Source organism: Lotus japonicus, chromosome 2 (assembly GCF_012489685.1).
Source record: "Lotus japonicus ecotype B-129 chromosome 2, LjGifu_v1.2".
NCBI lineage: Eukaryota > Viridiplantae > Streptophyta > Magnoliopsida > Fabales > Fabaceae > Lotus > Lotus japonicus.
Window position 1 is genome coordinate 48,226,085 of NC_080042.1, and position 13,356 is coordinate 48,239,440.

Below are 13,356 nucleotides of genomic sequence, written 5' to 3' on the forward strand. Positions count from 1 at the left end.
CTCAATAGTCAAATCTGAATCCAAACACTTAGAGTTCCAGTGCCTTAAAGTCTCTACCCTCACTCTTGAAAGAAGAGAAACCTTGTAGAGTGTAATAAATCTTTGTAAGATTTAGGAGAAGTCCTGTACAATACTTATAGGAGGAGTCCTGCAGAAATACTTGGAGAAGTCCGTGATAATACTTGGAGAAGTCCTGGCTAATACTTGTATTGGAGAAGTCCTTGATACTTGCTAGTGAAAATCTTGGTGGTGGCCAAGTACTGGACGTAGCCCAATCGTTTAGGGTGAACCAGTATAAATCTCTATGTGCTGATCGTTCTGTCCTTTCATTCATTTCCGCTGCACTGAACAGTTTATGAAAAGTTATACTTGAACGTTTTTCTTAAGAACTAATATTCTTTTCATAAAAATAAGTTTTAAAAAGCAATTTTCAAGAACACAATTCAAACCCCCTTTCTTGTGTTACTTTATCGCATCTCAGATGGATCAATCTCTCCCTTATCGATTGCTTCAACTATCCCATTCAAATAATCAGCTCTAATCTTATTTTGATTGTGACGAATGTAAGCCAACCTGTTAGCTTCAATCATAGTGTACATGTCAACAACAAACTGCTGAAGCAATCTTTTAGTATAAAGAATATTTCCAAACTCATGGAATCGCTCTTGTAGACGAAGTGAGATAATATTCCTCAATGAAACTTTGTGCTTTTTTATAGCTACCCATTCTTCTGAATAATTCACTAATATGGATATCTTCATGAAATCCATCATCGCCATAAGGAAACATAAGTGGGTACTGCAGAGGAATGAATGCAGTATGAGTTTCATGAATATTCTTTTGAACATCATCCCTTAGTTTAACCACTGCTTCTCTTCCAAACTGCATGTCATTGATGTCTCCTACAATCAAGGCTGTGACTTCATCAGCAGACGACATGTCGTAAGTTCTAGGATCCTTCCCCTAGCTCTAAAAAGGCGGACAGGTAGTTCAGCATATTTGTTTGAATTCAAAAAGTCATTGACTCGTCTAAATATTTTGGCTAGAACATTGTGTTCATCCATCATTTGTTTCAGATCTTCCACTGATGTATAATCAAGACCTTGAGCAAATCCATTAGAACTACAACCCATATTAAAATAAAGACATTAGACAATAAGGTACGGAAGGAAACATCAATGATGTATTATTAATAATTAAAAAAACTACTCATACTTTAGGTTCTTCATTCTGTTTGCATTTTCATTTTGTGTGTCGTATATATACAGTTGGGCAAATTTAGGAGGTTCGTGTACACAGCGAATCAAAGAACCTATCCGATGGTAATTTTTCCCACTCAGAAGGAACTGGGGGGGACCACCGCCATCATTTAACGATGTTAATACCTTACCACCCATGAAAGTAAATGCAAACATGTTGTTGTATGCTCTTATATTCTCCTTGAGGTTCTTGGACCTTAGTTCTTGTCATCCAATAAATCAAGAAGAAGGGGAGGTGGTTTTGGGAGATAGGTAGCTCAACCTTGCCTTTTAAACAACATAATGAAAAGGCAGTTGATCATGTGCCCTTAACTTTGCCCAGATCCGAAGCATAAAGTAACAAACCTGAATTAGAAACATCCTCATCAGTACTGAGTATGTCGGGCTCACATAAAGAAACATGAGAAGAATTGGAAGGATGTTCGTTATCAATGTATGAAAGTATTTTGCCTCTCTACTTTTCAAGTATAAGCTTTATTTTATCCCTAGCTTCAACAGACTTAGACAGATTTTTCGAAGAGGGACCTGAAGTCAATTCAATTTCAATAGAAATCGGTCTACCTGTAATGCAATTTGCAACTCTTTTCGAAGACCTCTTCATTGACAAAATAGATTTTCTCGTCGCTCTCGATTCCTTCAAACTTTCAAGTGTGGAAATTGCACTTATAATGCCACCTCCTACAACAGATCAATATAAATAAAAAGAACCTTAATTCATTGGAGTTCATTCAAAAGAATCGGTAAAAACAATTTACATTTCAGTAAAACCATAACAACAATTTAAATTTAATCCTACAAATAACATGAAATAACAATTGAATTTACTAAATGGGATGTGGTATTCGTTTTATAATACATGATGGATATAAGAATAAGACCCCGCATTCAAGAATCAAATCCTAGAGATAAGGGTGTGACAGAATTATTGTGTCCAGAAATTCATGACTTCCTTTATCCATCTATGGGCAATGTTTTTTTGACACTCTCCATCTTTTTAGAACCATCCCCTACAACAGCCATAAAAAAATAGAATATAAACTTATTGGACTACATTTAATAAAACATCGGTAAATACAAAATTCTACTTTTCAATAAAATCATATATGCAATTCAAATTTTAACATACAAATAACATGACATACAAAAGAGTTACTGAATGGGATGAGAAAAAAAAAATACTATATGATGGAAGTCAAAATAAAGGTAAACCTGCCATCGAGGAATCAAAACCAAGAGATAAGGGTATAATGGAGTCATTGTCTTCAGAAATTCTGGACTTCATTTTTTCATATTTTGGCAATGTTGATTTCTCACTCTCCATCTTCTTTGAATTGGATTATTGTTAGTAATATCAAATAGAGGCATAATACTCCATTGGGATCCAACATAATGACTGAATGAAGAAAATTGGTGGAAGTTTGAAAAAAATTTTCTTGCGTAATAATATAAAAAATTGAACGAATTAGACTATTGCAAGTTAACTCTACAAAAAACCAATGAGAAAACAAATATAAAATACCATTTACATGATGCCTATTTTCTGAACTTGTGCTTTGATCAGTCAGTAGTACGATAGCTTCAGGTTAAATAGAGCTTGAAATGACCGGGACTGATTTAGCATCATCACATTTAATTCTGGTCAATATGGCTTTCCTCTTAGCTCTTGCTTCTTTCGATTTCAATCTCTGAATTACTCTTGTATCAATGCCAGACATTGAACTTGAAATTGTTTGCAAAGCAACAGAGAACACGGCAACGAAGGTAGGGGCATATTCAACCTATTGGAACCTAAAAAACCAACATGGATGGTATTAAACTTGGTTTGTTAAAAAGATGGTTGAGGAAACCAAGTTATTCTAAACTGATCAACTTGATTAAAAAAACATATTAGAAAGGAAGAAAAATTTACCATAATCTAGAGTACTTTCACCGCTTTCATGAAAAGTCCCTTTTTTACCAACTATTTCATTTCTTCCTGCATGATAACATAATATATTGAATTAATAAGACGACAATAATTAAACTTAGGATAACAGAATGAGACAAAAGATGCAAATAGCCAATTAATGGGAGCAATAACCTAAATTTAAGAAGAATAGCCAAAAAAAATCATTACTGAATGGGATGGGACAAAATACTATAATATATGATGGAATTCAGACTAAAGGTAAACCTGTCATCGAGGAATCAAATCCAATAGATAATGGTATGACCAAATTATTGTGTGCAAAAATCTGTGACCGCCTTTTTCCATGTATTGGCATTCACTCGCTATCTTCTTAGAATTTGGTGTAAAATGATTGCTAGTAATATCAAATAGAGACATTCTACTCAATTGAGATCCAACATTATGACTGGAGGATGAAGACAGATTGAAGTTTAATATATTTTTTTCCTGCATAATAACATAATAGTTTGTATTAATAAGACGACTGCAATTTAACTCCCCAAAAAATACTCAGAAAAAAAGATGCAAAATGGCCGATGAAGGTATGAAAAACGGTAGAAAGGGGGGGTTTGAATAACGTTTTCAGTACAAAACTACCACCTTAAAGATTTAGACAAATCTTTCGAGAACTTAAGTGCTAAAGATAAGAGATAGAAAAGCACACAAGGATTTTATCCTGGTTCACTTGATAAATCCCTCAAGCTACTCCAGTCCACCCGTTAAGGTGATTTCTTCCTTCTTAGAATGAAGGCAATCCACTAATCAGGTAAGAGTTACAACTGCACTTGAAACCTACAAGTGACTAACAATTACACTGACTTAGCTCACACTAAGATTCACTCTCTTAGTCTTCTCTAGGATCCGATCAACCTTGATCTCCTAAAGGAACTAAACAAACTGTTTATCAAAGAAATGTTTACAAGAGATTTGCTTCTAAAAAGCTGATAGTAAACACAATGAATTTCAGATGAAAGAAAGCTTAGAATATTTTGAATATCTTTCGCGTGTGTGTTGCTTCTCGTGTTCTATTCTCGCCGCTTCTTTCAATCTTCAGCCTCTATATATACTCCAAGGATTAGGGTTGAGCGTTGCATGGGAAATGCTACCGTTGGAGGGCAGTTCTGGAAAATCCAGCTTCTGCTGTGGCTGAGAACGTTAGGTAGGTCGTCAGGAAGGTACACTTGCTTTTGTACTTGGATAGCGACTTGACCTTTTAACCTAGGAGACTTCTGATCAGGGGAATACTTCATATTGGAACTTGTGAAGCCGGTTGATCAGAGTCAGAGGGAAAGCACAGATCCTCTGACCATTGTATCTTCTGATTCTGAACTCAGAGGGAAGAACATGGCCTTCAGAGTTTCTTGCTTCTGGACTTCAGAGTTTCCACTATTCAGCTTCTGGATCTTCAGAGTCTTCTACACCATCAGAACATCTGAACCTTCAGTGTTTCTTGGCTATCAGAACTTCTGGATCTTCAGAGCTTCTAGCGACTGAGTCCTCATCAGAGTTTGTATAGCTTCAGAACTTCTGAAGCTTTTCCACTGTTCATACTGAACATGGTGAATGCGAAAGCGTTGCTTGGGTTACCCTTTATACACAGTGCTTCTGATTTGTGTGAGATTGAGTTGAGGTCAGAGCCTGTAAATAGCACACTCAGAAAAACACGTTAGAGTACCACAATTGTTCATATCAAAAGGTTAACTTGTAATCATCAAAACATAGAGTTGTACTACTAGATCAAAACTTGATCTTACAATCTCCCCCTTTTTGATGATGACAAAACTAAGATTTTTGATGAACAATTCTTAAACATTAAACTGAATTCACTCAGAGTTTAGAGATATAGAATAAGACTTATCCTGATGTGAATAGTTTATCTTGCTCATTCTGAATTCAAGTCACTGCTTGATTCTGAGCTTAGCTCCCCCTGAATCTAATACTTGATGAAAACGTTAGTAAAGTCTAGATTCTGAGCTAAAAATATATAAGAGTTCAGAGTGAAAAGCTTATGACATAGATGAAAAACGAATAATCAGAGCGCATAAGTGATCAGAGTCATGGACAAGGTATCAGAGTCTTGGGTATCAGAGTCTACTTAGAATCACTTCAGAAGAAGTGAAATGTATTCCTTGTATTTGCCCAGTGACACATCTATGGTCATGAAGGTGGAACTCTTAAAATCTCCAAAAGAAAAATAAAACACACTAACACGTCTTACACATCAAAAACTGGGTGTACTCCCCCTTTTTGTCATAAGCAAAAAGCTTGGGGTGTGAAAAACTTAGCTTGAAGTACAAGGTACTCCCCCTTAGAGAAGGTCTAAGTTTAAAAGAAAAAGAAAACGATGTAAGAATCAGAGTTAGGCGAAAATAAATAGAAGAGTTAATGCAAGGAATGAGCGTTTACCACCGGTCAAGTGAGTAAATAGAAGGGTCAGTTACCAAGAACTTAACCTCGAGAAACCGTAAGAGCATTAACTTTCAGAGAGAAAGTGAAGCCTATAAAAAGCGTTGGAGAGAAAGGTAAGCTTCACACCTCGAATAATTTTCAGAAGAGAAAAAAAAATGGCATCATACAACGTAGCACTAGAAGAACTGAGGAAGAAGGCCTTTGAAGAGGACTTGTTCCTGAACATCAGGCATCCAGAGGGTGAAACTACCATCGCGGAGCTGACACGGACACTGCTGGAAGAGGACCTGCGTCCAGAGTTGAAGAGGGACCTGAAGGAATTTCTTGCCTTCGTGGAGGAGGTGCAAGAACTCAGCCGGCTTGAACTCAAGCTGCTGGAAGAAAAAGAGATCTTGGAAGAGAAGCTCAGGACTTCAGAAGAGATTCTGGAGAAAGATGAGCTAGAGGTCAGACTCAACAACATCCAGCATGTACTGGAGCGTCTGGAGAAGAATAGGTCAGAGCAGCGCCAGGAGTGCAGAAGAATGAGGAAGGATCCTCCATTCTAGAGTTATATGATGTAAAGAATGTGATGTAAACATTGAACAATTATGAATAAAACAAGTTTTGCAAACATATGTGACACAAATATATATAGATATATGCATATAGAATCATAAACGAACAAGTTAAAATAAGTAAATAAACAAGAAACAGAGTTTAACAAAAAGGAAAAACAAAGTAAACGAAAGATGAAAAAGAAGAGATCCTAAGACTAAGGTTTGTCAGTGCGTCGCAGAAGTTCCATCATCATTTGCTTCATCTCAATCAGCATGGATTCATGAGTGTCAAGACGTTGTTCCATGATGTCGAGTCTGGATGAGCTTGTCTGAGTAGAGCTGGAAGGAACGTTCTGAGCAGCTTGAGGTTCTGGAATGGAAGCAGAAGCAGCAGGAGTAAACATAACTGGTGCAAGTCGCTCTGCCTCAGCCTCAGCTTCAAGACGCTCTGCCTCAAGTCTGGCTTGTTCAGCCTGAGCTGCTGCTTGACGTGCAGCTTCTTCTGCTTGCTCTTTCTTTCGCTTGGCTTCTTCAATAGCTTCAAGAAGCTTGTTTCTCTGTTCTAGTTCGTGAAGAGCCACCCTTCTAGCAAACCTTTGCTTTGCAGCCTCAATGCTCTGACTTCCCTCTGCTTGCAGGAGCTGCATCATAATGGGAACTTGAGCCACTAGCCAAGTGCTCAGATTGTTCCACTCATAAGCCACATTGTCAGCATTTTCACTGAGATCAGTCTGACCGTGCACATTGTGGAGCCTCAAGGAGGCTTCATGATAGAAAATATTGATGCACTCAGAGAGAGATGTGGGTTGAAGGTGAGTATAGGGAATGATGGAGAGGTTGGTTTCAGGAGAGGCTGGGTGATTGCTGCTATGAGCTTCAGAGGCACCTTGTGGAGAACCAATGTTAATTATGGGAGCATTGGGTTCAGAGGTTCCACGGTGAGGGTCTGAAGTTTCAACCAGAGGGTGAGGTGATCTAACCGAGGATTGGTTAGATACTGATTGTTCGGGTTCAGGGTCTGGTTGAATTGGCTCTTGTTGGTCAGGGACAGGGTGAGCTTGTTGGACTAGGGGGTCTGCCTCTTGGATAGGATTGGCCAAGATAGGTTCATCTGGGTCAACTAGACGTTCAGGTCTAGGGCCAGGATATTGCCTAGGGCTTGGGCAGGTAAGGTAATATTCTTCCAAGGCAGATACCTTCTCTTTCCTAACCTCCATGAATTTTCTAATTGATTCAGAGGTATTGGAGGGAGGAGAGTCAATGACATTGATTGGGAAGGATACAGGGGTGAAGGCTGTTGAAGAGTCTGTATCCGTGGTTCTGGCGGCAGGACGTGCTGATGCTCTGGGAGCAGAGTGATCAGACGTTCTGGGTTGTGGTTCTGTTTGGTTGGGCTCGGGTTGGTTTTGGATGATGGGTTCAGAAGATAAGGGATCATATGGAATGGTAAGGAGAGAGGTTGGATCTTCTGACCTAGAGGTTTGGGTCTGAAGCAAATTCCAGAGAGGTGCTTCAGTAGGAGAAGGTTGAAAGAAGGAAGATCTTGGGGAATGTGGTGGAGTGGTGGTTTGTGCGGCTGGCTGGGATTCAGGAATAGGAGTGAGGGGATTTGAGGAGTGTTGAAGTAAGGCAGAAATAGGAAGTGCATCAAATAAATTCAAATCATCATCAGAAGCAAGTGCAGGCTTACTTGAATGTGCTGATGATCGAGTCACTCTGGCAGGAGCGTCAGTCCTTCTGACCTCTGCAGCAGCTGGTTCCACCCGAGTAGGCTTCACCACGATTCTGACTTTCTTCTGCTTCTTCTTAGGAGGACCATCCTCACTATCATCACCATCATCATCATCAGGCTTGCTCTTCGGCTTCTTGACCAGAGGGACATCAGATTCCTCTGAGGATTCCTCCAGAACCATCTTCCTCTTGGTTTTCTTCTTGGGAGGAGAAGGAAACTCTGGTGCTGGTGGAAGTCTGCTGACAAAATCATCAAGGTCAATCTCGAATCCTTGAGCCCTGAGGTCTTCAACATAGCATCTGATGGCGTCAGGATGATCTGCGTGAGTCCACAGAGGGTAGTCATTCAGAGGCATTCTTCTTCCTCTGATCTCAGAAGATGTGTCTTCATGAGCAGGAGCAATCTTCTTCTGGATTAAGCCCATCTTCTTCAAAGAATTTGCAGTGAAGACATCGCTGACAATTGTGCTCAAGTCCTCTGTGCAACCAGCATTGATCAAATCTTGCACCAAGTTGCTTTCAATGAGAAAGTCTGAGAGCAGCCTCCCAAAAGGGATATATTTGATTGCAGACTTGATGGAGGCGGTGGTGCGAGACTTCCGGATGCATTCCTTCAAATAGGAGAACAGGAAGTAAGGAAGGCAGATCTTCTCCTGATCTTGGATGAAGAACAACATCGCCTTCTGGTTGAAGTTGATGTAGTCTGGAGAACTGCCCTTTGGTCGCTGATTGATGCAGTTGAGCGGGATCTTGTGCCAGATTCTCAGTTTGGGGTGAAGGTCCATCACCTTGTAACTCGTCTTGCCCGGTTTGAAGGTGGTGTACAGAGCCTTGTTGACTATGTCCTTGGTTCTGGATTTCAGCTTCGATTCCGTCAGTTGGAACCGATACCCACAAGCAGTTTCTGCACCTAGCAGATTCACGAATGACTTCTCCGTGATGATGATCTTCCTGCCCAGTATGTAAGAGACCACCTGAGTATCATCACAGTCGGCGTGCTTCCAGAATTCCTTTACCAGCTTCTCATACACCGGTCCTCGAAGTCGATTGAAGTAGTTTCCCCAACCTTGAGCTTGGACTTCAGGACGAAGATCAAACCCATTTGCAGCCAAGTTGTCGAGGTTGAATCTCCATTCTGCCAGGACTTGGAGTTCCTCAGGAGGAAATACACAGTGAACGACACAGCCCCGTTCTGCAATAGGAACAACCTGCTCTGGCGCTTGAGCTTGTTCTTGTGCCGGGTTCTCAGAGCCCCTTTGACCCGTTGCCAAACCGACTACCATGTGAGGGAACTGAGGTGCATCTGCAGTAGATCTTCTGGTTTGTCTCACCATTTTGAAGAGGTTGAAGGTTTGAGGTAGAAGATGAAGTTTGAAGGATGAAGAGAGATCGAGAGAGAATTCGAGAAAAAGGCGGTTTTGAAAAGCAGAGAGTGCGAGAGTGAAAACCGGAAGTGAGAGAGAACGTGTGTGTATAGTGGGTTTTATCAAATAACCGTTGTTGATTCAAAAAGCACTTTAAGATCAACGGTTGAAAATTAAAGATAGATAGTAACAGTAAAATACACAATCACACACAGGAGATAAGCATATCTACACGCAATCATAACAGACTGTCACACGGGCACAAGGAACTATGCATCAGAAATTCTGACGCACGTGTTGTTGTCTCAGCTTCAGAGTCAGTACCAGTGGGCACACACACTCTGATTGAGTTACCTTCTGGACTAGACATCTTCTGATCAAGAAGTATCATAGTCAGAGGTTCTGATCCATCTTCACTCTGGACAAAAGTCCATGTTTAGATTTTTCAGAATAAAATTAAATCTATCCTCTGCTAAGGGCTTTGTAAAGATATCTGCCCATTGATGGTCAGTATCAACAAACTTCAGAAGAAGTACGCCCTTCTGTACATAATCTCTAATAAAATGATACTTTACCTCAATGTGCTTTGCCCTTGAATGCAAGATAGGATTCTTACTCAATGAGATTGCAGCAGTGTTATCACAATAGATTGGGATATTGCTCTCAAGGATCTGATAATCCTCCAGCTGATGTTTCATCCAGAGCATCTGAGTGCTGCATATTGCTGCTGAGATATATTCTGCCTCTGCAGTTGATAGTGCAATGGTTGATTGCCTCTTGCTTGCCCATGAGACTAGATTGCCTCCCAGAAATTGACAATTTCCAGAAGTACTTTTTCTCTCTGTTCTATCTCCAGCATAATCAGCATCACAATAACCTGAAAGCTTATACTCTGATGTTTTCTTATACATCAAGCCAAGGTTAGTGGTGCCTTTCAGATACCTTAGGATCCTCTTAACAGCAGTTAAGTGGGTTTCCCTTGGATCTGATTGGAAACGAGCACATAAATGAACACTAAATAATATGTCTGGCCTAGATGCAGTTAAGTATAGAAGTGAACCTATCATGCCACGATAGAGCTTCTGACATACTTTACCACTTTTATCTTCTTTCTCCAGAATGCATGTTGGATGCATTGGAGTCTTGGCCACTGTAGATTCCAGCATATTGAACTTCTTCAGAAGTTCTTTAGTGTACTTGCTCTGATGGATATATGTTCCTTCTGGTGTTTGATCAACTTGTATTCCCAGAAAGTACTTTAATTCTCCCATCATACTCATCTCAAATTCAGCCTGCATCATCTCAGAAAATTCTTTGCATAGAGATTGATTAGCAGAACCAAATATAATATCATCAACATAAATTTGCACAATTAAGATATCATCTTTATAAGTCTTGCAAAAGAGAGTTGTATCTACTTTACCCCTTACAAACTCATTCTCCAGAAGGAATGAGCTAAGTCTCTCATACCATGCTCTGGGAGCTTGTTTCAGACCGTAGAGTGATTTCTTCAATTTGAACACATGGTCTGGTTTCTTTTCATCTTCAAAACCTGGGGGTTGATGAACATAGACTTCCTCTGAGATATAACCATTTAGGAAGGCACTCTTTACGTCCATCTGATGTAGAACTATGTTGTGATTTACTGAGAAAGAGATCAATAGTCTGATTGCCTCCAGTCTTGCTACCGGAGCAAATGTTTCAGTGTAGTCTATTCCTTCTTGCTGGCTGTAGCCTTGAGCAACTAGCCTTGCCTTGTTTCTGACTACATCTCCTTTCTCATTTAGCTTGTTTCTGAATACCCATTTCGTTCCAATAACGTGGACATTCTCAGGCTTCTTCACTAAGCTCCAAACATCGTTCTTGGAAAATTGATTCAATTCTTCTTCCATGGCCAGAATCCAATCCTTGTCCTGAAGAGCTTCATCTATGGACTTGGGTTCAATTAAGGACACCAATCCTTTCAGACTCAGCAAGGTCTCTTCAGAGGGTCTGAAGGCAGATCTGGTTCTGACTGGTTCATCTTTGTTGCCCAGAATCAATTCCTTAGGGTGAGCTGTAGTGATTCTGCTCTTCTTCAGAGTTTGTGAGTTAGAGGGACCAGCTTCTTCCTCTGGTTCATCTTCCTCTGGCTCAACTTCCTCTGGAGCTTTGCCTTTGTCAGAAACATTAATGCTTAAATCTGCAAACTTTTCAACTAGCTTTGACTGGTCAGAGTCAAGCTTATCATCAAATCTAACATGAATAGATTCTTCAATAGTCTTAGCATCAGTATTATAAAATCTAAAACCTTTAGATCTATCAGAATAACCAAGTAATAGACACTTAGAAGACTTAGCATCAAATTTATGCAATCTATCCTTAGTATTGAGAACATAACAAACACAGCCAAAAGGATGAAAATAAGAAATGTTGGGTTTTATGTTCTTCCACAATTCATAAGGAGTCTTATTCAGAATTGGTCTCACAGAGATTCTGTTCTGAATGTAACATGCTGTATTTACTGCCTCTGCCCAAAAGTGTTTAGCCATGCCAGTTTCTTGGAGCATGGTTCTAGCCATCTCCTGAAGAGTTCTGTTCTTCCTCTCAACAACACCATTTTGTTGAGGAGTTCTGGGACAAGAGAAATCATGTGCAATTCCATAGGAATCAAACAGACTCTCAAACTTGTCATTCTCAAACTCTCCACCATGGTCACTTCTGACACGCACAATCCTGCAAGCCTTCTCGTTTTGCACTTGAGCAATGAAGGTAGAGAACACAGCATGAGACTCATCCTTGCGGGTTAGAAACTTTACCCATGTCCAGCGGCTATAGTCATCAACGATAACCATCCCATATCTCTTGCCACCTATAGACTCAGTTTTCACTGGTCCAAACAGGTCGATATGCAGAAGTTCTAACGGCCTTGAGGTTGAGACAACATTCTTTGCCTTGAAAAGGACTTTTGTGAATTTGCCTTTCTGACATGCTTCACAAAGAGCGTCTGAAGCGAACTTCAGATTGGGTAAGCCCCTGACAAGGTTTAGCTTGCTCAGCTGAGAAATCTTTCTCATACTGGCATGCCCTAACCGTCTATGCCATACCCACTGCTCTTCATTAACAGACAGAAGGCACTTCACATTCTGAGCCTCCAACTCAGATAATCTGATCTTATAAATGTTGTTCTTCCTCTTGCTGTTAAACAGAACAGAGCCATCGATCTGACTTACAGCCCGGCAGGACTTTTGATTGAATATAACATCATAACCCTTGTCAGCTAATTGACTTATAGACAATAAGTTATGTGTTAAGCCGTCTACCAATAAAACATTATCAATGCATGGACTACTATCTACACAAATAGTACCAGTACCAATAATTTTACCCTTTTCATTTCCTCCGAAGCCAACTTCGCCTCCAGGCTTAAGTTTCAGCTCTCGGAACATACGCTTTTCTCCCGTCATGTGACGCGAGCATCCACTGTCCAGATACCATGATTGGTGTTTCAGTGGAGCTATCAAGGATATCTGCAACATAGATAATCTTGTCCTTAGGTACCCACTTTCTGGGTCCTCTTTTGTTAGTTACCCCAGAGGTTCTGATCACCTTGGGTGTCTCAACATAATATTTTAAAGGAATATTTGCATGATATTTAGTCATAGAGAAAGATCCCTTTTTAAGAGGGTTTTTAGCAACTTTAGCAGGTACAGGATCAGGCAATATGGTACCAGAGGGAACAAAGCATTCATATAAAGATTTAGCTTTAGACACAGAAGGCTCATTTCTAATTGGTTTAGAATAGCCAATGTCATGCATTCCATTTCTGCTTACGCCATAGATCATTGAAGCCATTAAGCTTCTATCCACGCTTTTAGCTAGGAATCTTTGAAAAGACTTTTCATACTTAGATTCATTTCTACAATCAGAGGCATCACAGGCAACAATTTCTTCTAACTTAGCAATCTGGTTCTTAAGCACAGAGTTAGAATTTACCAAAGCATGATTTTCATTTTTCAAATCAGAAATAATTTTCTCATGTTCAGAAGGAGTCTTGGAGACAGCAGATAAGTTCTTTTTCAACTTTTTATGCTTAGACAATAAAGAGTTATACTTATCCATGATAT

General features: G+C 39.8%; 1 long non-coding RNA gene across 1 annotated transcript in view; it reads right to left on the bottom strand.

The window, feature by feature from the left end:
• Window positions 1-543: 543 nt before the first annotated feature.
• Window positions 544-13,356, bottom strand: part of LOC130735432 (uncharacterized) — a 21,561-nt gene continuing 8,748 nt past the window's right edge. Inside the window, exons 2-6 of the long non-coding RNA XR_009018447.1 lie at window positions 3,433-3,654; window positions 3,169-3,234; window positions 2,469-3,047; window positions 1,821-2,266; window positions 544-1,604 (exon numbers count right to left, since the gene is read on the bottom strand). This is a non-coding gene — a long non-coding RNA (uncharacterized LOC130735432). The remainder of the gene's footprint in view (window positions 1,605-1,820; window positions 2,267-2,468; window positions 3,048-3,168; window positions 3,235-3,432; window positions 3,655-13,356) is intronic.